Raw genomic sequence first — 21893 nt, 5'->3', positions numbered from 1 at the left:
CCAGTATCAACACTATTCTCATTGAATTCAATACAGAGCTTTTGCCTCATGTGCATACATATTATTTCCTTCATTGCAAACTCTCAATTGAATACACACAATACTCACAGCCAATCACATTCCCTTCACATTGATACATTTATAAAGTGACGTCTTAACAAGAAATGGAGAGAAAAAATAGAGGATCACAATGGCTCAATGGCACAGGAACAACTTGCTCTAATACCAAACTGATACAAAGTAAGACCTCAAACTACATATGAAACTCTGGAAATAGCTTCTTAGTGTCTTGTAATACTCAAAATAGACAATTCAAAATAGCAGAATACTAGAGTCAGGAGATTACATTCGATCCAAAGCAAAAAAGAATGCACAACACTGATTTACTCCTGATCAGACAAATAAGTTCGCTTAAACACAACTATTTATCTTTACCACAGTAAAACAATACATACAGCAATGTTCCTTATTCCATTGAGCCCCATCTGAAATTCCTCTCTTGTTCCTCCACCCCCTCTATCTGAAAATCTATCCCTAAATAATCTAGATTTAACTCTATATCCACCTCTACTATCATGATCAACCTTCATTTATTTTCAAAACCCCAAAATATTAAACTAATAGGTGTCCCTAGATTCCTTCGCAAATAAAACAAAGCAGTTGAAAAAATGCTAAAATTAGTAAAACTGATTCCTAAAATTACTAAGAGACAAACAAACACAGAGGCATTCAAGGCAAATGCTCTGCATCAGCAATGCCTCCACTATAAATTATATCATTGCCCTCTTTAGAAAAATAATAACAAGCATATATCATTCCATGCCCTATCGAAGTTCTATAACTGTAAGTTTTTCTATTGACAATGTTTACAAAGAGGCAATGAATAGGCTCGGAGCCAAGGAATTGGAGCTACTCATAGTTACTTTTTCCTAATAATGGCTCATTGTAGGTTGGGTGACTTATCCTTTATTTAGGACTACCAGTTCATCGGGTTTATTAAATTTAACTTCCAACATAGTTTTGCACAACCTTTATCAACTGCACACAGAGCTCTTTTAAGTAAGTTCACTTTAGATTGCATTTGTGGATTTTGAAACACTACATTGTTTAAGTAGACAAACCATAGCATTCATTGTATTTTATCGTGGGTGCCTTAATGATGGTATGAACGCAAAATTTTTGAAAAGGGTATGTGAAATGGATCTTGGCATAATATTTGTGTTGGTTGACAAAGTATGTTTTTCAAACAAGTAGATATTACCTGGCTAATGTTTCTCTTAAGATTAATGTAAACGCAAGTTTTGTTCCATCACAATGTTTATTTTATGTCAGGATTCTATGAATCACCTGTGTTCCATAACAATGTTCATTTCTAAATTCTTTGCCAAGATTCTATGAATTACATGTGTTCCATCACAATGTTCATTTTTATGCCAGGATTCTTAATTTCTATGAATCACCTACCCTATATCTTGAAACCCCACACCTGATTTTATACATAAGATCTATGATTCTTATATTCTGCATGTTTTTCATGTAGCCACATGAACAACAACGCAAATAATATTGAAGCTTGGTCTTGCACAAATTTCTTGAGGGATCACGAATATATTATGTTGTTAAGTCATAACATTCCTTGTAAGTTCCTTTTCAATGATATACTCTAAGGTTCAAAAGAATAATAAAAGTAAATGAGGTTATCGATCAAGATATTGCACAAAGCCCATTTTCAAACTGGTTTGGCCAAATTTGTAATTGTTCCCTACTTTCATATCACCCTTTTTACTGTCAAATGGCTAATGGAATTTTCAAGACATGGCATTTGAAGAGGCATGCATCATGTTGTGGGTACTATTTTCAAGAGTCACTTCCCTAACTTTTTGTAGTTTAAAGTATGTAGTTTACATTTTTCTATTGAAAAGATAGAAACTATTGCACCATAACCTATGCTTCCAGAGTTGAATATAGTCTAAACCTAAAAGGGTAAAACCAATCAGAGATTCCTGTCTCCAAGCCTTACAAACTTTAACTGCATGTGGATCTTTTTAACAAAGGAATACGATGTGTGTAATTCATTAATGGTGAGTCTTTCTTATCACTAAACTTCAATACCTTCCAAAGCTGGTAGAGTGCTGACTCATTTTGTCCTATTTAAGAGTCTCCCCATGGCTATGAATTGTATTTTTGGATGGCAAAAGAGACAAGAAAAATGATGCAATGACAAGTGGATATGAATGAGAGATAGCTTCTTCTCCTTTATCTACAAGTTCCTCTTCATCATTTTCAGGTTTTCTTCTACAATAACCACCAAAGAAATTATCTCATTTGGGTGTTCATTTTATGTTTGCTCAAACATCTCCACTCTATTCATTACAAGAACACACCTTCTCAGAGGCATAATACCATAAACCAAATGTACACACAACTCAAATCTAGAAGTGGAGAAAGTTACATAAGTAATGAACTTTGTTGCCAATCTTCCAAGTAACCCACAAAAAACTTGAGTAAGATAACAAAACCTAATTCAGGATTGCGAAATAGTAATTCAGTAAAGGAAGGAAAGGATCAAAGGCTGGTTAGAAAGGAAAGGAAAGGAGCCAAGGTTGGACGTAGGATGTTGTTTTGGTAATCTAATTAACCCAGCAAATGTTCCTGAAATCTTAAGTTTTTCTCTTAAGTGTTTGTAGAATGTTGACAAATGAAATTTTGGGATCCTTAATTTTTTTATTGAAAATTGCTTTCAAACTGGTAGTATAGGCAGACCAATGAAGGCAAAAATGAGTATCATCAATTTTTCATGAACAAGCGGGTATCACAGATGCTGAGATGGATGCTAGAATCCATGGAATACCATTCTGTGGACATAGATGATGTAGAAAATGAAAAATATGCTCAATCTCCTATAGTATATGTAAAGCTGAACATAGATGATGCAAAATATGAAATCAAGCCTAAAGCTCGTTAGGTGTTTATTAAAGCTGAAGACAAAGAAGCACAAATGCCCGTCTAGATTTTTAAACCCTAGCATTCCGCAGAGTAGTATGCATGGGCTGTAGAGAGGGACAGGCTTCATAGTCATACAAGCTTTCTAATTGAAATATATCTAGAAGTTTAGTGTGTGTTAATGTAAAACTGCCAAAGTATTTGATGTAATAAATCAAGTTTCCTAAGAATTAATCAATAACGTTGGATTTTTGTGCATGAAAGTGTTCATGAGGCTTCTACTTTGATTGAGTGTTCATGATTGACTTCTACACTACGGAACTATTGCATGTTGAAATATTCTATAGGTAAGTTGAGAGAACTAGGTTGAATTTAAGTTGACTTTACTAAATTAATAAAAGTAGGTTTAATCATATTATTAGTGAGTGTGAAATCTATGATGGTATCTCTATACCGCTTTGGCTTCTCTCCTATGCTCTCCTGGGCTTGGATCATTCATCCTTTTATTGGAATGGGTTCTTTATCTACATAAAACTATCTACTCTATCCATTCATTCCAATGAGTCCAAATCAAATAGGCTAGAGAGAAAGGGACAAAAAAGATCCTCACCCTATCAGTATTAGGGTGTTTAATTGAGTTAAATAGGAGTGTGAGACAAGGACAACATAAGAGTTGTTATAGAAAAGAGTTAAGAAATTGATATTCAAGATGAACATGCAAATCAATAGATAGAACTTGAAGAGTATAGGCCTAAAGAAAAGATCATTAAATCCAAAACTGGGTCATGAGTCATAGATTAACACCCCTACATTTTTTGGAGGTTTGAATCATGAGAAGCTGATAGATAGAATTACATTTAAAAGATTATTTAATGTAGGGTTATAATATTTAAGAGCAAAAGAAAAGTTTCTAAATATGAACAAATTATAAGAGCAAGAAGATATAAGGGTATAGGAGAATTCTTGGCAAAGTAAAGATTTTGGGGAACAAATATGGAGTAAAAATCAAACTCTCCTCATATCAGAGTGTAAGTAGTTGATTATGATTGTTCTCAAGGAAGAAGTGGGCTAAGAGGAAGAAGAAGTTGGTGGAATTTGATGGTGTTTTGAATGTGATAAGAGATAAATATGCAGTCCATATAGAAGGTAGTGGCTTTTGGACTTGCTGTTGGAAAGTCGAGCTTTTCAAATCTCATCTTTAGGATAGTGAGAATGTAGTTGAAAAGTGAGTGCAACTTACAAACAAATGGCCAGAAAGTCTACTAATCAAGTTTAATGTAGATTGTTCTTTTGTTAGAGCGGAGGGTAGAGATAAAAGAAATGTGTGTCCAGCTGATTCTAATGTAAAGAGTTTTCAGACAATTAATTTATATTTGAATATGTTTATGTATCCGTTATTTGTGAGTTATTCTTCATTCAAATTAAAGATATGAATGAAACCTGTGATTTATATATAAATACCAGATTCATATATAAATTGCTAGCTGTAACCTTTTAATATATGCTACTCCCCAAAAGGTACAATCTTATGTCCAACAGTTAGTTTGAAAGGTCAAAAGGGGGCATCGTTTATGGTTTAGACACCTCTCTTCATCCACACGTGGGAAGGGGATATTTATATAGCCAAACTGCCACTCCACAAAAGGCATCGATCAAGGGGAATGATAAAATATATTTGATACTGATTACAAGAAAGAGATCAGGAAGAAATAAAATATATATTATTGTGGATAAGCATCAAATAACAGCAAATATGTATGCTGTGACTTATTTATGGATCCACACTGATTTACAGAATATTATATATGAATGCTGCTAGAATAAAGGGATTAATATACAGTCTAGTGTGTATGCCGTAGTATAAATAACAGTTTAAGATGGTGTAATCAATATATATATATATAATCCATTGAAGTTAATATATTCATAGCCTATTCTTTAATCACTCAGTGTAGTCCCTTGAGAGGTTGGTGTTGTGTAGGGAGAGGCGGAGTAAATCCTCACAAGGTAGGTAAGGACATGTATTTCCAATGACTTGAGGGAGAGTCCCGAGATGGGTATGAACATGCATTCCCAATGCCTTGAGGGAGCCTGCTTGTAGATGCTTTCCAAGCACCCTCCTTCAGGTAAAGACTTCAAACATAAATTCAAAGTTAAAAGGGTAAATTTTTGCATGTTTAATATACATTGGGTTTGTTTAGGAAGCAAAGGATGAATTTAAAACTATAATTTGACCATAAAGACATGGTAAAACTAAATACTAACAGATGAAAAATTCCCACTAATGTAAATGGTCTCTGCCTCTCCATTTAATATTAATTTGACATCAAAGTTGCATTCTATTTAAAAAGTTAATGTGCTTCAAAAGCATAATATTAGTTGTCAACAAAACTAGAGTGTAGAAGGAATGTGCTATAGGGGAGAAAGAAAATCATTGTCAATGACAAGTGGGTATCGAAACAAAAATCATACTATTCTTTTGAGAATTGTTGAAGAGTGATATATTTTTATTTGGATGCATTCAAGTTGGACTTCTGCCATGCACTTTGATTGGTTGATTGGCTGATTATTATTTGTTCATCCCTAGAAAATGTATGTGTACGTGAAGGGAGTGCAAACACATCTTCTAAGCTGAAGAGCATGAAAGATATTTCCAAGGAAAGTGTACACTTGATCCTTAGATTCCTCAATAAACTTTGTGAAAAGACGACCAATACACCTTAATGTAAGCTTCATAATAGCTTTGGGATCACATCTTTCAGGTATTACAGAGCATTTTTTTATACATTCTATGGAGACCAACTGCTTGGCTAACTTTTGATGTATACAAGGTCACTAGAAGGTGGCTAGAAATAATATGATAGGATTATTTTTCAGAATTCAGTAACTCAAGCCCTCAGCTACAGTTGGTTAGAAAGTACTTTGTGTCAATGTATATTGGGTCGTCGACAAGAGATGCTTGCTCTCCTTACTTGGATTCAAAGGAGAAGTAAATCTATCTAAAGGCCATCACATTGTATTGAGATTATTTAAACCGTAATTTACAACTAAATGTTCTACAATGCATACACAATAGTATATTGAAATTGGACAAACATACTATCCAAATTATGCAGCCCAACTAACAAGGTGAGATGCAAGCCTAAGGTTACTAGGGGCACACTACTGCATTAAAATATACAAGAAAATTCATAAAGAAAATGAAAAATTGCATGCCATCCTCCACCGCACTGCCATTGGCATCCTTCAATGCCCTACGGGGTAGCAATTCGAAAGCATGCACTATTTTATGAACTTCGATCCAACTACATCCAGTTATCTTTTAGTTCCGCTCTTTCATCAACCTGCTCACTATTTGACCCTAATACACCTGACCGCTTCTGCATAGATGTCAAACAATTCAGGTGCGTTGTCTATGATTCGACATTTTGCATGCATGTCAACAGAGCATTTCCAAATTTAAATATCTGACAAAAATCTACCTACTGTTATGCTTTGATGTATTTCCATACCCTATTCCAGAGTTCCCATTTTGACACAGGCGGGGAGGACACTGGTGCAAAAAAATTGGCTTTATACCTACCAATTGCATTTGTTTGAAATTTTCTAAAGCCATTTCAACACATCCATTTTCTACAAATCTTGTGATCATTGGATTCGATGAGACGACATCTCTTTGAGGCATTTTGTCAAACAGTTCACATGCCTTGTTTAAGCCACATTTTGGAAGCATAAGAAAATCCATGGTTTTGAGTTCCTTTTTGAATCATTATGCGGCCAAAATCACAGTGTTCCACCTCCAGTACATGCTCAATTTCTCCAACTGGAGCTTCCTCCACATTACTTTGTGAAACCTCCTCTTCGCTAGGGTTTTAAGCAAACCCTATCTCGGCCTGAAAATTAGTATAAATATACAGATAGGGCAGCACACAACAAGCTTCTGAAATGCCGCCCACCCACCCGACGGCTCTACCAATTTTGATTCATTTAAATTTTAATAGAAATTAAATGTCTATCTTACTCCATATAATTGTAATTTCTTTTTAGTTTTCCTACTTAGTCAGGTACCCATGCTCAACATTAATAAGATCCGTGGCTCTGTTCAAATTTCCTTTTTACATTAAGGATGCTTACCTCCTTCAAATTTCCAAGAAAGATTTCATTTCTTCCGACATAGTAAAACTTCAAGGTAGAATTCGTTCCATTTCTTCCTGGTAACAAATTAATAATAAATTGAATCATCTGGTCCTCTTTGTTTAATGCTGAGACTGAAGACATTGAATTTTGTGACATTATTTGTGTTTTAGACAAGGTTTATTATAAAAATTTCAAGAATCTCTCTATTTGTTCTTTTGGCAGCCCTTTAAAACCTCTCGTAGCGTCGTTTCTTTAGGAATCCTATCATAATATGCTTCATCGTAACCTTGCTGTGGGAAAATCTTGGAAATTACTTGCTCCGTTGGTCTTCCCTTTATGAACATCATGAATCTCTTTTTGCCTTTGCTTCAAATTATTGTCACTCCAAATTATTTGTTATCATTGCGTATAATATTGTCACTCGAACTCCAAATTATTATAATAGTGTATAATAGTGTATTGCCTTTGGTTATCATAGTGTATAATATTGACACTCCAAATATTTGAAGTAAATTGTGTGAATATTTATATTCAGAAAACCATCTTTATTATGCTTTTATGGATGTCCATACCCTGTTCCAAAGCTCCTATTTTATCACATGCAGGGACGATGCTTGCAACGGTTGTTGAATCTAGCTTTACACCTGCCAATTGCATTTGCTAGAAAGTTTCTAAAGCTTTTTCAACAAATCCTTTTTCTGCATATCCTACAACATTGCAAGCCATGAGACCATATTTTTTTAGAAATACTGCCATGTTTTGTCTATGCTTTGATGGATGCCCATACCCTGTTTTCAAAGCTTCCATTGAATCTCAAATTCACCTTGTCCTACTACATCCAAGATTCATTTAGTCCATTTCTCTTAACTGATCATTTTAGATCATTTCTTTTAACTGATCAGCAAAACTTACAATTTAATTCAGGAGCTCTCAGATTGGCTTATTAAATTGCAAGAAATTGAAAGGAGAATAGGAACAAGAAAGAAGCAAAAAACTAGCCCAAATCCTAAGATAAATTTGGAACATGATGCAATGCCTGAATACAGAAATCTATGTCAACTAGCCCCTCTTGAAGTTGGGAAGAATTGGGCAATTGGGTTCAACTGCTATTTGTTCGGTGCTGGTGAGATGGACGTTGTATAACTGATCTCCTACCTGATGTTATATTACAGGGTCTCTTACAACTTGGCACCAACGATCTGGAGATATTTTCACCAAGTCTAGATCGAGCAACAAGTCTAGTCTGGGGCTGACTCATCTCTTGACCATAGAAGTGCTGATCTTGGTTACCTGTTGCTTTGATTAACTAATATCTGGAAGAAAGTGGACTCGATTTAAGTGATCCATATTTACCTATTCTGGAATTATGATAAAGTGGACTGTACAAGGCATTTGCTAACAAAGCCATTACACTTTGTGATCTCACTGACACCCACAATATATGCCATAGGATGTTATACTGAAGTTCTGACTTCTCTTTGATGAAGATAATTTACAGTCTATTAACTATACCATCACTTCTAATGAATAAACAACAATCTTCATTAATGAGAAGTTAAAATTTCAGTTATCTAGCATTCAAATAAATTAACCAAACTATATCTGACTATCGGCGTAACCCTTGCACCTGTTGGAGTGCAGGTGCTAGTTTTTATTTACAAAGAATATCATAGGATTAGTTTTCAGAATTCAGCAACTCAGATTCTCAGCTTGCTCTCCTTCCTTGGGTCCAAAGGGGAAGTGCATCTATCTAAAGGCCATCACATCGTAATGAGATTATTTACTTTGTAATTTCAAATTCTTTTTTCTACAATGCATACATAACAATATATTGAAGTTGGCCAAATATAGAATTCAACGCATTGTAGCCCAACTGGCAAGGCGAGATACAAAACCAAGGTGACCAGGGGCACACTACTAAATTAAAACATACAAGAAACTTCAAAAGGAAAATGAAAAAAAGACTTAAAAAGAAAAATAGAGAAAACACTCAAAAATAGTAAACAACAATTATTAAAAGCAAAATCATGAGTAGAATAACTTCAAATTTTAAAATAAAATCATAAGTAGAATAACTTCAAATTTTAAAACAAAATCATGAGCAGAATAACTTCAAATTTTGATTGCATGTTCTTATTCAAAAAAAATTCAAAATGAACAGGAAAACCCACCTGGAGTTTGCAAAAAATATGAACTCTCTTTGTTTGTTGGCCCTGTTTAACTCTCTTCTGCAGATCCATGTGTTCAAACCTTCATCCAAGAGTGCTTAAGAGTTTTAGACTAAATTTTTTGATTCACAGATGGTCCACCCAAAAACTCAGTGGTTAACCTTCTGTAATACAAACGAAATTCAAAGTAATGCAAACAAAATTCAGAGTAATGCAAACAAAATTCAAAAGTAAAATAAAATCCACCTGAAATTAGATGTTGAAATAAGAGAATCTATAGCTATTAGAAATGTTCTGCCCTCTTCTACAAAGCTGCACCCAAAAAGTGTTCAAGAACTTTAAATTAAAATTGTCAACAAAAAATGTGGGTAATAATGCATATGGAAAACAAAATTCAAAATGAACAGAAAACCACACCTGGAAATAGAGGCTATTATGAAGAGTTTTTGTCATCTGTTAGCTCTGTCATGGACTCTTCCGCAAACCTATACGTTAAAATCTGTCCAAAATAAGAAAACCCAAAAAAAATTGGTTAGTAAAATAGCCACAAAAACCCATCTGAACTTAGAAGCTAATATGAAATAATTCTCTAGATCTATTAACTTTGTCCTACCTTCCTTGCAGACAAAATCCAAAATGACAAAATAAAACCCACCTGAAAATTGAATCTAATATGAAGAACTGTCCATTACAAGGAAAAAAAGAAAGATCCTGACTGGTTTGAAAATACAGAGCAATGAAGATCTTGACTGATTTTAAACAAACTTGTATAGTTGGCGAACTTACCGTTGATGCTTTTTTTTTCAAAAAGATCGTTACAGTTTTTTTTTTCAAATTTTTTATTTTTCACGCAGTGTGAACAGAGTATCCCGTTTGTATTTTATGCGACTCCCATGAAAATTCAAACCATTGTAAATGCCTTCAATATTTCATATTTTGTTAAAAAGGCAATAGAATATTTTTTTTTTTATTTCTAATTTTAAACAAGTGACACTAGTATTGTAGTAATAATGTATATTTATATTATTTATCATATTATATTTATATTATTTAGTATATTATATTTATTATTTATATATTGAATAATATATATTTATGGTCAATCTTATCAATTGATTTAAGTATTATTATTATCAAACAAGGAATATTTTGTTCTAGGAACAAATTCACAAGCGTGTGAATTTTTAATGATCACTACTTATTTCTTGTAAAGATTTGGTTTATGACTAGAATTCATTGTCACACAAATAAATGAACAAAAATAAAGAGAGAATGTGAACTTCATTATTAAGTATTAGATCAAAGTATTATTTTGTGAGAACATGATGATGCAAGTGATAGCATTAATGACTAGTATATGCTCGTTCCTAGAATAGAAATAATTGTTAGATAAGTCAAGGAAGGAAGTTGAAGCAAGACTTCTAGTTGAATTCTTAAGAATTAGTTTAAGTGTCAATATCATGACAAGATGATGATGGAAGTGATGGGATTAATGGTTATTTGTAGCATTGAGATGTCATGTGATGTAGAAGCATCTCGGTATTTTCTCTTTTAGTTAAGTTTTTGTGTGTTTTTAGTTGGTTTTGGTGTTTGTTTCAGAAAGTATTTTTTTAGATTATTCTTTTTGGCAAATGATGATATCATCTTGCTAAAGGTTTAATGGGTATCTATGGTTATAATTCAATGAAATTTGGACCAAAACTAGCTAAGTTATGGTTGATTGGAGGTTTGGAATCATTAAGAACCAATCAAAGATTTGGGGAACTTCAAGGACCATCAAAATTATTGGCAATTCCTAGTTCCTAGTCTACCACCAATATGTTTTAGTTCCTACCTCAATTGTCAATGAGTTCTAGGTTTTTCTCAAATCATTGATGGAGTTTGTAGTATAACGGAAGCCAAAACTTTTGAGTTCTTGGAACATCAAAAAATTTCAGTGAGTTCCTATTTGCTAATAAATCTCTAATGAAATAACACATAAAAATTATAAAGGGTGAGTTATGAGTTCTCTTGGAACCTCGACAAGATGAAAAATATAATTTTTTTGCAAGTTGGAAGAAGTTCTCGTCATGGTAGGAATCCTAAACAAAGTGGAATGAATCCTAAAGGTATCTAATCCTTTGATAAAATCTCGTATAGAAGGGAAACTAGAACATACGTAAGTTCCTAGAATGTCAACATCCTCAGATGAGTTGTGTTTTCATAATTAAGGCTTGATAATAGTTTGGAAATAGTTTGTAAAGTAATATAACATTGATAAAATATTAGAGGGACAAACATCAATTTCTAAGGAAGTATGTAACCATGAAAAAGAACACGGTTCCTTGTTCTTAACAAGGATGAAACCTTTGATTGAAAAGAGTTAGTTACTGAAGAGCTAGAAATTGTCAATGAAGTTCCTATCATGGGTAAAGGGTCTAATAAAGCCCAATTATATATTTAAATATTCTTGATGGTTGTCACATGTTTGCAGTGACTGAATACATATGCAACTCAATTATGTGATGGTTTGAACCTATAGTGGTTCACATATTAGAGTAAATATTATGAACGGGAGGATTATGATGCATTGGGAGTTCAAAAATTTGGAGGAAGAAGGATAGTGCGTTTTGGGTTCTATCTAAACCAGTGTATTTTTGTTGTTGAGGAGCTCATAATTCCCAAATTAGGGAATTAGGTTTTGGATGTAGGATAATGGTCTTAGATGGAAACTTAATTGATTATTTTTTTATGCATTGTACTCATGTTGCACATGAATAAAATGATTTGAATCTTTTTTATGATTGTGAGAATAGTTGTTTGATGTTCTATGTTTTATGGATCAAATTTTGTTTTGCTTGTGAGGTCATGCTGTCTAATAAGACCCCTTGACCCTGTTTGCATCATCGTGTGTAATATTTGAGTCGCGTAATAGACAAATATTTAAATTATAGTTTTTGTAAAATATTTAAATTATAGTTTTTGAGACTTATGGAATATTTAAAGACATATTTTTTTATCCTTTGATGTGATACTGGTGGACTTAATTACCTATTATGTTGCATGTGATTGTATCAAACTCAAGAAAAAACTACTTCACATCCTTGACAATCTTGAATTGTCACTAAAGATGAACCTTTCATTGAAAATGATAACAATTTTAGGATCACAATCGAATTATTGAAAAACCAACATGGAAAATAATTCAAGATTGTAAATTGGCAATTCAATTATGTTGAATTAAATATTGAGCTATGATACCATGTTGAAGAAAAGATTGGGTTGTGATACCACATTGAATTTTGATCTATGATACCATGTTGAAGAAAAGATTGAGCTCTGATACCATGTTGATTGATCTATGATACCATGTTGAAGAAAAGATTGAGCTCTGATACCATGTTGAATTTTGTAACACAAAAGTTTGCAACACAAGCTTGCAAGATCAAGCAACAACCTATAACACCTTCCACAAACGAGATTAGCAAGAAACATATGTCATATTACTCAAAATCAAAGATTACAAGATTGAATTACAATTGTACAATGATGTGCTTATAAAGAAAGCACAAGGATGCCCTAAGCCAAAAATAGGAGAACTAAAGTGAATGCATGAGGGTCTAAAAAATGCTCAACTCTAGCTAAACTAGATGCACAACTAAAGCAACTAGAAGCACAAAAGCACAACTAAGTGAACTTTAAAAAAAAAAAAAGCATAACTAGTTGTTAAAATGCTCTAACAAATTACAATATAGTTGAACAACACTATCACTACTATTCTCACCTAGGCTTGAAGTACAATTCTTTACATCTTGTGTTTTCTAACCTCATGTTGCAATTAAATACATTTTCTTTGTACATGAAACCATCATGTGATTTTATATACGAGTCTTAACTATCACCATTAGATTTGGTACAATTTACTATCATGTTATAGAAGAGCTACTATAGCTCATAATTAGAATTGTTACAATAATTTTGACATAATACTATAAATTAGAAAAGTATTTGAAAAGTACTACAAAATAACAAACAATAACTTTAGAAAAGGTCCAAGATATAGGAACCTATTGTTTCAAAAGGATAAACAAGTATAGAATTATTTTAAATATTTGAAACCAATGCATTGCAATATTTAGATTGGGGATTGTTTTGTACTTGCTTTGGTAAGACAGACTTTTAATAGATCTAGATCATACATTTTCTGATACATAATATTTTTTTTAATCAATATCTATCCATAAAGGGAACACTTCTATTTTAACAAAATAAAAACCGACAACGTTTCATGCTATTTTAGAAAGAAGTGGATATCTATACCAGGACAAAATAAATTGAGTAGCAAGTTGAGAATTATTATGGAATATAGCTTAACAGATATTTATATATAATAGATCATTTCATTGAGTATCCATTTAATATATAATTTGTTTTGTGTTTGTACAAGGCTTATTGAGAAGTTAGAATAAATAATTTAAACAAATGCAAAGTGTCAAAACACAAGAGAACTAAATGATTTCCTCTTCTTTTTCCCACTCCTCTCTTCTCACTTTAAGACATCCTTTCTTTATAATTATAGCTACTATATTAAACTTATTTTAATGTTACATTAACAACACCAAGACTAGTAGCAACCACTTCTTCCACGCCTTCATTCTATCCTCCATTTTTCATGATGCCTACCTCTAAACCATTTCTTCTTCCCTCTTAAACACTATAAATTTTTTATTAAGAGGTGTGGAATCTTCTTACAGGTTGTTTAATGCCTCCTCAATTCCAACATAACCCCACCTCTTCTTGTAATTGTTGTTCTATTCTCATGAATGGTTATTTTGAAACAGCACTTCCCTCTTTGCCATTTTCTTTTTAAAAAGAATATAAATTTATTTTTAAAGATGGCACCACATTATTGTTAAGATTAAGGTGTCGTATATCTTGTAAATCCTATGACATGGTTCCAACAACCTTAGAAAGTGTCCTTAGTCATTTAGGGTGTATTGGGAAAATATTTTGTAATATTTGTCCTCACTATTGTTTGTAATACATTCATAAGCAGTGATGGGTTCCACTAGTAGTGATAAAGGTGGGTTGTGAACACAATTATTTAGCATTATTTTCCCTACATTTGGATGCCCAGAATGAGATAATTAATGGCTGAGGAAGTGAACAAAGAGTGACCTTTGGGATTCTTCAAGTGAGGGCTTGGAAGAGGCAACAAGTGTCTCTTAGTATTATGTCATTTATTGCATTTAATGTAATTTTTATCTTGCAAGATTGGGTGCCCAAGTTGGAGGGAAACTGTTGGAGTCAAAATTGGTGTCCTTCCGACTTCCATGGAGAGAATTCAAGCTTATGGTTGTTGGGAACAAAGAGCCTTATTTGTACACCTTTTTGGTTGTTTTGGGGCCCTTTTCATTTATAAATACAACTCTTTGGATGTAGAAAATAAGAAAGAACAGTTGAATGTAGAATTAATCTACAAGAACAAGGATAGGTGGGAGGCAAAAGGACGTTTTTTTTCACTTGTACTAGGTATTTCTATGCTGGAGGCAAAAAAGGGGAATAGAAGTGAATGTATTGTAATCACATATTATTGATAATGCGTACTTGTCCTCTCTTCTTGGTGGATTTTTTTCCCGCAAGGGTTTCTCCACATAAATCATGTGATTTGGTGTTTTTTGTGTTTTTTATTTGTGCCTTAATGTTGCTATCTTATGGTGATGATATTCTTTATTCTTTTTTATATAAGTTCACATAAGACACAATTATTAAGCATGATATGTAAGCTATTTTTTTGCATCATTAAGAAGAAGGATTTAATCATGATTTTCCACATTAAGGGAATTTAATTTTTCAGATTTGCATATAAGTTTCAAATTTCCATGTTGTAGTTGTCAAAGCATTGTATCTCATCCTTTGATTGGTTTATTGGATAGATATTGATCTTCACAATCTTTGGTATTGAACTTATATAGTTCCCATCATTTGGTATCAAAATTGATGGTTAACTGGTTCTAGGTATTCTTCTATTCTTGGTTTCTTATCTTGACAAGTTTGTTGAGATTTGTTAGAAGGAATTAAAGGTTGTTGAAAGGCTTATGGGTTTGTAATGAATATTATGTGAATTAACTTTATTTTACAGATTTGTGAGAATGGAAACCATGGATATTATCAACGTAATACATGTTGGAATTGGAAGCTCGTGATTGTGGATCTGCATTGAGTTCATTATGGTTCAATAACCTAGAGCTCTTGTTTCATAATATGGGTGTATCCTCATATTTGGTGGTTTTGTTCCTTTACCTTGTGGTCATGTGTAGTGAGAAAGTGTTCATGTTGGATGGGTATTAACATCATAGTTACATGGAGAAACATTGTCTACTTGGACTACAAATGGAGTGCTTATGTTGAGTTCATGGTTTTAGCCCATGGTTACATGAAAGTACCGAAAGATAAGCCATTGACCTCTTTGTGAGTTTTTGAGTTGATATGTTTCATATGTGTTAAGCTCTTGGACAACTTGCTTTTCTTGTTGGGTTGCAATGCTCTCTTGTTTTTATTTGTTAGTTTATAGAAGATATATGATTATTTTGTTGTTTAAATGATATGTTTTATATGAATCTATGGATGTTTAAGTGGATTTCAAATTTATAGAGATGGTTTTAAAAGGTTTGCATGCTAACTAAAATATGTGGTAAGATTATATTTAGGGTGTTCTGAATGAAGAGAATTACAAGTTTTCATGGCTACTTGAAAGGTTCTTATTGATCTATGGTTACTCTTACGTGGATTTATTTGGAAAATTAGATCTAACATTGATTCTAGGGTTTGACTATTGGATATCTACATGTTATGTCTCATTATCTTTGTTCAACATGATAGGTTGAAGCTTTTAATTATTTGATATTAGAGCATTGACTATGTATTTCTCCTTTGAAATGTAGCTTATGTGTTGATCTTGTAAATTTCCTAATGATAATTTCGTTTGGTATGCCTTGTTTTTTGTCACCATTATTACATTAGTATGTTGATTGCAGTGAAAAAACAATTTTTTGGGGAATACCTAGTATAGTTGTTCATTTGAATCTTAACAGTTTACTATTGTGCATGAGAATCTCCATTCACTTTTAATGGATTTTTGGTAATGATGTTGTTCATGATGCCATGCATAACTTGATATAACTTTCAATGGGATCTTAATTAGTAACATACAATGTTCTATCTTCTCTATTGCAAGATTTTGGTTTTAAGTTATTGAAATATTATAATGTGTAGTGAGCCATACACAATCTTTGATTAGAAGATGGATGATCATTTATAATGGGTAGTGGTTTCATGTGAAACTCTTGGATTTTGCCTTCATATTGCATTGAGGGTTTGACATATTTGTGTAAGAATTTTTCAATAACAACCAAGATCTAGAGGCCAATGAATAGCACAACACAAGAGAGACAAATATAGACAAGAACAAATTGTATTCTCATCAAGATGCAAAAATCAATCAACTGTATGTAATAAATATGAGCCTAATTATAAAGGTAAGTCCATAAGGAAATGAGAGCACATAGATATGAAATATGGCCCAATGAGATACAAGGGTAGGTAGGGGTAGGTAGGAAAAATAATAGATAATTTCATTAAAGGTGGATCACCCACAAAAGGTGGAATGTGGTAACAAGATAACACCACAAAAGGTGGAATTTCTCCTACAACCATCTTCTCTAGATGTGCAATGCCCTAAGTGTCTCATATGCAAACTTCAATGAACTCATTATCCTAAGTCAACTTAAGTAAAGTGTAATTATGAGACATAATTTACACCAACACCCCCCCTTAAGTGCAACTTAGGGGAATGTAGACTTAAGCTAATAATGCAAGATGGGTCCAATCTACTAGGCCATGTTAGGTACCCATGAACAAATGCAATGAAATCTCTCATAAACAAAGAAAGGGAGAAAACCCAATGGGAAAAAAAATCCCCCCCAAAAGAGAGATGAAAATACAAAAGAACTCTCAAAGAAGAAGGACAAAACTTTGAGAGGGGAAAACGTCCCCCCCATAAGAGAGAATGGAGATGTCAACTAATCCTCCCTAATGAAATATCTCGCACACCTAAGAGAGTTCATAACTGATAAAAATTACTCTCAGTGAAGGGTATGGTGAATATTTTTGCAACCTGCTCTACTGTAGGACAATACTGTAGATCAATGACCAACTCCTGAATCAACTCCCTAATGTAGTGCATGTGAATCTCGACGTGTTTGGTCCTCTGATGGTGAACCAGATTCTTCGAGATCTGAATGGCACTCTAATTGTCATAATGAAGGATCGTAGGTCATGGAGTGGTGAAGCTAAACTTTGTGAGAATATTTTGATGCCAAATATCCCTAGTAGCTACATTAATAGCCCCTTGATACTCAGCCTGAGTTGAAGAAAGAGCAATATAATATTGCTTCTTTCTCTGGCAACAAATGGGGTCTGAAACAAGATGAAAGTTGTAACCTAAAGTGGACTTACGATTGTCAAGATTGCCAGTCCAATCGGAATTTGTGTAACCAACCAAGGCAAGTCTTATGCCTGCTACATAGTGAATCCCAAAGTGATGCGTACCCTATATATAGTGCAAGATGCCTTTGGGATATTTCCAATGAAGCTCACGTGGTTCCTGCATAAAGCGTGAAACCATGCCAACCGCAAAGAATATATGAAAGCTTGTGTGAGTCAAGTAGATAACACTCCCAACAAGCTGACGATATAATGTGGCATCAACAAGTGGAGTGGAACACTTAGCCTCAAGCTTGACTCATGAAAGAAAGGGAGTCGACACAGGCTTACAATCAACCATGTGGAGTCATACTAAAAGATCAAGATCATACTTGGGCTGAGCGAGTGTAATCCCAAAAGAAGACTGAGAAATATCAATCCAAAGAAAGTAGTGCAAAAGGCCCAAGTTAGTCATAGAAAATTTCTCATGCAAAGTAGATTTGACACTACCAATGATGGATGAGGTACTCCCCATAATGATCAAGTCATCAACATAAAGCACAAATATCAAATGAGATTCATCCTATCACAAAATGTAGGCATTCGGATCATAATGACATTGGTGAATCCTACAGAGAGAAGAAAGGAATCTATCTTGGCATACCAAGCCTTAGGGGCCTTCTTGAGGCCATATATAGACTTCCTCAATTTGAAAACCAAAGAAGATTCATGAATGAATCCATGTGGTTGGTCCATGTAAATCTCTTCTTCAAGATCCTCATGAAGAAATGCACTCTTCACATCCATCTGATGTACATCCCAACCATGAGTTATGGCAATGGCAACTGTCAAGCGCATGGAGTTCATCTTAGTAATAGGTGCAGACGTCTCAATATAATCAACACTAGGAACTTATCGGAAACCTTTTACAACAAGCTAAGCTTTGTACTAATCTACACTACCATCTGCTACAAACTTAGTTTGATAGATCCACTTACATCGAATAATCTTTCTCCCCTTAGGAAGAGGAACTAACTCCCATGTGTTGTTCCTCATCACTTAGGAACTATACTCTTCCTCCATGGATAAGTCCCACTTGAGAACTCCTAATGCTTCCTGAAAGGATTGTGGATTGGAAGCTATAGAAATGTAAGCATGTGGAAGCTCTTGATATTGTGGCTAAGTCCTTCGAGTGTTTGAAGGATCCCCAACAAGAGAATCCACTAACTCAAGAGTCTATTGAGCCCAACAAACTCTTGTAGAAGATGAAGGATGGGCTTCCTCAACTGCAAGTGGACCCTATAGAGGTGTGAGCATGCAAATCAGAGTTGAAGGAGAATCATCATCTAACTTACTATCAAAACTATCCACAATGGAGGAAGGATGATGAGGATGAGAGGCCAAGCTAGGAGAACTTTCCTCAAAGTGAACACTCCTCTTAATTAATACCTCATGTGTCTCTAGATCCATAAGTCTATATGCCTTAACTCCCTCAAGATATCCAACATATATGCAAGGCCTACTTTGAGGTTCCAATGCCTTGCACTTCTATGGAGGAATGTGAACCCATGTTGGACACCCAAAGATCCTGAAATGTCTCACAATAATTTTCCTACCACTCCAAGCCTTAAAAGGAGTAATACACTTCAAATCCTTATGGGGAACCCGATTTTGGATGTGTGTGCAGTATAACTAATAGATTTTGCCCAAAAAGTTGGACCAAAAGAATATGCATGAATCATGCAACTAGCCATCTCCTTAAGGGTTCTATTCTTCCTTTCTACAACATCATTATGTTGTGGAGTGTAGGCAATTGAGTGCTAAAGATAATCCCCTGCAGAGAAGAAAATTCCTCAAGTCAATTGCTCACATATTCCCTTCCATTGTTTGTGTGAAGAATCTTGACTAGCTTTCCTAATGGCTTCTCAATACATGAGCATTTAAGGCTAGAAATATATCAAACACTTCACTCTTGTGAACAAGAAAGTAGACCCAAGTGAAGCGAGACTAGTTATCAATGAAGGTGAGGACATAGGGGACCTTACTAAATGATGACATTGGAAATAGGCATATTACATCATTGTGAATCAATTGAAGAACTTCCAAATCTCTTCAAGACTTTCACTTATCAAACTTCTCTTCGGGATGCTTGCCATGAAGCAACTTGAACATACACCATTGAAAAAGCCTATTTGAGGTAGACCTATGACCATATCCTTAGAGCTTAGCTACTAAAGAGAGCAGTAGTTGAGGTCTCCAAACCACTCATGTCATAGCTTACTTTCTAATTTTGAATGAGCAAGGCGATAGAATGAGATCGAGGCACAAAGTGGGAGAATGAATAAAGTTGTGAGTTGTAATTGGCTTGTCCCAATGCTACCAAGCCATCATTCTTAGGTTATTTTAACACAATTGAATCAGGTCTAAACTCAACTTCTTTCCATCTCCATAGTGGGTAATTTGGTAGATTTAAAGAAGGTTGGTGATCAAGTTAGGAACATAGAAAAAATTCTTAAATGATCCATCGTCCATGGCAACTGAACCCTTCCCTTCAACATCCACTTGTGTATCATCACCAATAAAAATGTAAGGTACTTTAGATGGATCCAATGAGGAAAACTACTCCCTTGTATAGCCCATGTGATAAGAGGTACCTGAGTCTAGTATCCATTATTGTGAACAACCTATTTTGCCATAAATGTTTGCCCTTTTCCTTTTGAATATGAGGAAGTGGAAGGAGATGAATCCTTCTTTTTTTAGGTAGATGGCAAATTGATGGTGCTATTCTTAATGATGTTTTTTAATTCATCAATTCATTTTGAGTGGCAATGATGCTCATCATGACCAAATTTATTTCAATATGAACAAGTTGGCCTCTCCTTCTTTGGTGTATTTCCCTTCTTGGAAGAGGATGAAGTATTGCATTGTTGTGGAGAGGATGATTGTGCCTTATCCTACTGTGTCTTTGGCTTGAACTACTTCTGCTTCTTGTTGGAACCCTTTCCTCGATTCTCTTTATTCCCTTGATTATCCACCAAAGGTATTGACTTTGGAGACTTGAGAATCCCTATGCTCATCAACTTTGATTGCTCTAACATCAACATTTTTGTGAATGCATCAAATGGTTGTATAGTGAAAGAACTACCCACTGTTAAAAGATGTTTTTGGAAGCTAGAAACAAATTTTGCATATTCTGATGGAATTTTTCCTAACAAATTGTAGACCAACTATGCATCCTTGTTAATGCCACAATCCTTGAGTTATACTCTTATCTCATTTGCCTTAGTGACATAGTCTTGAATTGTATCAAAATTCTTGGGATCCAACATAGTGAGATCATTGTCAAGTTGATAGCCCCTAATCTCATCAATTTGGCCATACAATTTACCCAAGATATCCCAAGAATCTTTGACTATTTTACATTTTTCAATGTGAAAGATGAGATCCTTTGATACATATTTCCTCAAAGTTCCAAGAGACAAAATATTTTTAGTGATCCATTCCATGTGAGCATTAGTATCAATATAAAGGATTTTTTTTTTTTTTTTTAAGTTCTCAAATAAGAGAAAATGCAAGCCCTATCAGCCACTATAAGGGTGGGTAGATATGGTAAATGACAATAAATAAAATAGTAAATATTATCAATGAATATGAAAGAATAAATAATATAAATTATAAAAAAATTAGTATTGTAAATTGTTGTTACTTACAATTTCACACTACATTTAGCAACCATTTTGGTAGTTGTGTTTGATTATGTATGATAGTGTCTCTCTTAGGTTAGATTGGCAAACTAGGTAAAATACCCTAGTTCCTAGAACTTTGAACCTCCAGTTAGGCTAGGACTCTAGCATTGAACACTAGCATCTTGTGCAATTGGCACCAAATTTTGAAGTTCAAATGCAAGTTTTGGGCCCTTAACGAATACAATCTTATTGTTGGCCTAAAATCAAATGGTTATTGAAAAGGTATTAGCTGCATATAAATATAACTCCATTTATCCCTCATGGATCTATTTGGTTCTCTCTCTCTCTCTCTCTCTCTAGCAATCTAATCTAATCAATCAAACTAAGAATTTTAAGGCAATCGTCAATAGATCAACTATCAATCACACTATTATCTACATTCAATTATTGTTTCTTATTTATTATTATCATGTTATGTAATAACTTCTTGTGGGAC

The 21893-nt window shown here is 33.9% G+C and overlaps 1 long non-coding RNA gene across 1 annotated transcript; it reads right to left on the bottom strand.

Annotated features, from left to right (window-relative positions):
• Window positions 1-9191: 9191 nt before the first annotated feature.
• LOC131036086 (uncharacterized) lies at window positions 9192-10045 on the bottom strand. Its single transcript, XR_009104052.2, has 4 exons — window positions 9904-10045; window positions 9666-9747; window positions 9495-9560; window positions 9192-9330 (listed from the first exon to the last, which is right to left on the bottom strand). It is a non-coding gene; the product is annotated as an uncharacterized LOC131036086 (long non-coding RNA).
• Between the last annotated feature and the right edge of the window lie 11848 nt (window positions 10046-21893).

The sequence above is a fragment of the Cryptomeria japonica genome, chromosome 4, assembly GCF_030272615.1.
Source record: "Cryptomeria japonica chromosome 4, Sugi_1.0, whole genome shotgun sequence".
NCBI lineage: Eukaryota > Viridiplantae > Streptophyta > Pinopsida > Cupressales > Cupressaceae > Cryptomeria > Cryptomeria japonica.
This window is presented reverse-complemented; position numbering and strand designations above follow the sequence as displayed.